The sequence below is a fragment of the Poecilia reticulata genome, linkage group LG17 (genome assembly GCF_000633615.1).
Source record: "Poecilia reticulata strain Guanapo linkage group LG17, Guppy_female_1.0+MT, whole genome shotgun sequence".
NCBI lineage: Eukaryota > Metazoa > Chordata > Actinopteri > Cyprinodontiformes > Poeciliidae > Poecilia > Poecilia reticulata.
Window position 1 is genome coordinate 24,032,383 of NC_024347.1, and position 4,479 is coordinate 24,036,861.

The 4,479-nt window shown below is 36.5% G+C and overlaps 1 long non-coding RNA gene across 1 annotated transcript; it reads left to right on the forward strand.

Annotated features, from left to right (window-relative positions):
* The first annotated feature begins 2,093 nt into the window (after positions 1 to 2,093).
* Positions 2,094 to 2,604, forward strand: LOC103479770 (uncharacterized). Its single transcript, XR_535980.1, has 2 exons — positions 2,094 to 2,211; positions 2,296 to 2,604. It is a non-coding gene; the product is annotated as an uncharacterized LOC103479770 (long non-coding RNA).
* The last annotated feature ends 1,875 nt before the right edge of the window (positions 2,605 to 4,479 follow it).

A 4,479-nucleotide genomic window follows, 5' to 3' on the forward strand; every position in this document is an offset into this window, starting at 1 on the left:
CTGGGTTCCAGCAGATGATGTTAGAAACAAAAACAGTGAGTGGCCGGATCAGGTGTCCACTCAGGCACTGAGGGCCTCATTAACTTCTGTCACTCGCAGTAATGCAGAAATTCCTTTGAAAGTGACATAAACAGCTATTTTCAGGAGGAAAAGCTTCAAGTGGAAATGTGATATAGGAGTGCTGACAAGGGATTTAATGAAATGYTTCTCCACAGCCGTTGGCTAAAAATAACAGAACATAACAGACTCGGCACACGTGATGGTTCATAATGACAGATTCTTTTGAGAATAATAYAAGAAGAGCAAACATTAAATCACTATGGAAGAAAAAATAAATGCTAAAAATGTAAGTAAATTTCCATAATTCAAAACGTGGAAGAAWTACATTATAGTTGCTCCTAAAATGAGTTAATGTGCACTATAAATTTGGTTGACTKGTAGAAAATTATCAGATTACACAAGAACACTTTAAATAGCTACATTAAATCTAATATCTAATATTGAGGGGGTTTTATCCATATTGAAACCTTAATTCCTACTTTGATACTTCTGCTTCAAAATTATTCCACCTTCCTGAATAAGATTCTTTATAAAAACACACCTTTGAAAATCAGGTGTGGTCTGAGGCACAGCTCAGGCATACTAATACCTTAACGGCTCTATTATGCTTCCTTGAACAGGTTAGGATAGGTCTATGGGTGATACAAAACGTATTCATTACATTTTTTCTGCACAAAATCATTTTTAGGTAAAAAGATTTTAATCTGCTCAATTCTCACTTTTGGGTTCCTTTCAGAATGAGCTGTTTTAGGGCCTCTTATCACTTTAAATTAAGCTGCTGCTGGCCACGTCCCCCCAACTCAATGTGAAACTGGCTGYAAACAGAAGCACAACTATACAACTGTGCGTCTTTGAAAAGCAGAAGTGGAGCCTCCTGCACAACCAACAARAATGCAACAAGTGGTTTCTGGATGGTAAGTCAACAACGAAACATTTGTATATTCCAGCTGCCATTATACAGTACACACAACAGTAAAACCASCTGATCAAATGTGCTGGAATGCAGCTTTAGGTTGCTAGATAACGGGGTGAGCTTTGCTGGGGTTGCTGGGTGAAGGTGAAGTGCCTGTTGAATGTGACTTAACAATTAGAAGGTTTTTCAAGCTGCTCATTTTCCAGACACCAAAAAACTTTAACTTGGGCTGATTTTAGAGGCAGAACTTCAATTTGCTCTATCTGACCAAACTAAAGTACAAAATCGTGCAAAATGTGAATTTTGCATAATATTTCCCCTTTAACTGTTGACTGTGAAGTTTCATTGCATGTCAGAAACAAGGTAAAATAGGGRAAATTTCCCCTAAAGTCTAGACATCATCAAAGTAAGGAAAGGAAGCTAAAAAATGACAAAGGCAGTGAGTGAGGAGAAACACCTGGAAGCTTAGTTCACAAGTTAAAAGGTAAGTTGGRGGTGGCAGAAACAGGAAACTATCAAGAGCTGCCACCAGGTTCCCTGAAGTTCCCTGAGGTGAAAAACCCTCAACTGACAGCAAAAGACCTGCAGCAAGACTTGTTGGCAGCAAACGCTGAGGTTTCAGCTTTCAGCTCCTGCACAATGAAGGGCTTCATGCGTCATCTCCAAATGATAAACCACTGACTGTACTGACCCAAAGGTGTGAGAAAAAGCAGCTCATGAATAAACAAGCCAAAAGTAAACAGATTTTATGATTCTAATCTGTGACTCAAAATTGGAAGTTTTTCCTTCTTTAATTGGCAATATCTGAAAGAGGAAAGAAAGTATTTGCTAAAAAAGAGCACCGTGCCTACAGGAAAGCACGGCGGTGGCTCTGTGATGCTCTGAGGCTGCTTTGCCTCCTCTTGCTTTAGAAACCCACAAGATGAACTCAGTTAGATGTCAGGAAATCCTGAGAGAAATCCCATTCTGTCTGTTATAAAGCTGAAATTTGGGTGTCATTGGACCTTGAAGGAAGCTTTACAAAATCTTACGATGTTGATAATATTATTAAATGTTGCCATGACAACATCAGGTTCAAAATATGCTTATTTTTTCTTTCTTCTCTTTCTGATCTGTGCTTCCAACTCCATGTGACCTTTAGCATTTTTGTGGCYGGTGTGAGCTGTTGCTGCCCTACTGGCTAAATATTTTATCAGCATGAAAAATACAACCTTCAAAACTATATCAGTCAACAACTGGTAAACTCAAAGCAATCCTTTGTGAGGTAAATATTGTGCACTCTGATATTGTGATGATATTTTCTTGATGACTCTCTTTTAAAGGACTCCGATGATCCCAGGCATATCTCAAAGTCATGGAAGACTCTACAGTGTCCATCAAAGTCTTGTGACTCTTATAAAACTTTCCAGTAGGATTTGAAAGAAATGCAGCCGAAGCACGCAACTCCAAGAATATTAGGTGAACTGACTCCATGAGTCTGTGTCTGGCTCTGAATCCCATTGTCAGCATCTTATAATAACACAACGGTGCTTTAACATGCTTGTCATGAAAGCCTTGAATAATTTTGAGACTACAGAAGCCACTGAAAGTGATAATCTGTGTGAAATTTGGAAAACTCTGCTGAATTTCAATTGTTTTTGTCTGGTGTATTTTATCCAAACAGCTGCTAGTTTATATGTTTTGCTTGAATCATTTTAGATCCACCTGTAAACCAGTAGCTTCTAAACAACAAAGGCAGGGCAAATGTGGTGATAATCCAGTAAGAACTAGGTGTGAGGAGAGGTGGAAAACTAGGCCAGAGGAAACAAAGGGAGCTTTCAACACTAGAAATGTGACAGAGAAACAGCATTACACCCAGTTACTTGTCTAAAAGAAGCCGAGCTGTGAAGAAGGGTTTGTAAAGCTTAACAATATCAACAAAATGTCAAGTAGGAATGCAATAATTAAATAATGAAACAACACATAAAATGAGCTTTAAGATTAGCTGTCCTAGTTTTTTATTATTATTATTATTATAACAGATAGAGGCTAGTAAATCTAAATCTGAAGTGTTACTCGTAATATTATAGTTCAAACTAAATTTTACGTATCGGTAAGGAACTTTTTGTACCCTAGTTATGAATAATTGACGGCTCTTATTAGTAAGCCAATTGAACAATCAAATGATGAGATAGCCTGAAGCCTTTATGAAGCCATAAAACATTTGCGTAACAGCGTTTGGGAACTTCCAACCAATAAAAGTAAATAAGTAACAAACAAACTTTCACAAACTCTGTGCACTATTCTCTGTACCGCGCCGTACGTTTGAAACCCTGACCGATGGAACATGATGCGTCTCACTTCTGGGAACAAAATTCATAAAAATGAAAACAAACAGCTGCAGGATCTCGTTAAAATAAAAGTAAAAACTTGGCGCTCGTGTTACCAGCAGTAAAGTTAGAAATGATTGCACAGCAAAAAGATAAATAAAAAAATGAAAGTGGGATTCATTCAGCTCAACATCCACTTTGATTTCTCTGGAAATCGTGAATTAGATCTTATGTGGGCATATGCATAGTGCTATGCTACACGTATATGCATTTAAAACAATACCTTCAACATTAAGTCATGAATTTTAGTGAAAAGTAGTTCAAATTTATCATTCCTGGTCAGTCATGCTAACTGGAAGATATTGCCAAAATATGTCATTAGAAACGTAAGCGACGCGTCGCCTGCAGCTCTAAGAATAGGTTAGAAGGAAGTTATATCTAAACATCTCAAAACAATAAACAATGTGACAATCAAACCAGAGGCGGGTATATTACCACAAAAACTGTTTTCAGGTAAGAGTACTTCAACAAATCTTTACTCAAGTAAAAATTAGCAGTTAAAAAAATACTCAAGTTATAGTAAAAAGCACTGAGTAATTCAGCATGACATCACTGACCACTACAAATAGATGGCATAATAACAAAGAAAGACAAAAGGGACTTTGATTTATTCATAAATTTAACATTAACAGTGTTTTTTATCTCCAGATAAAACTGCTGAAGTTTCTATTTAGGGACCCCAAAACACCAGGGGCCTCCCATGAATGTTTACACTTTTACACAGACTATAGATCTAAGATTTTTATATTTGCCTATGAGAATTTGAATGATGTTAAATTTAATTTGATTTTACCATAGACAATAAAGTATAAATATTCTAGATTGCCTAAAATGGAAACAAATCTTATTCTGCTTAAGGTCCCATCCAACCTTGAGTCAGCACTGGGAATAAATAAAATACATTTTTAATAATCCAAAGCAACCTTAACTAATTTTACGCATGCTGAGTTTATTGCTTAAAGACACAATTGTTACTGGAAATGAACAGATTTACAGGTAATTATTAAATATTCATGTTGTAGGTTAAATAATGTTAGGTGTGAGGTTAAGTAGTTCAAGTTTTGATTCCTAACCTAGAGCGAAGTTTTGACAGGTCAGGAATTACCTCAACGTTTACTGTAATTTATGAGATGTTTA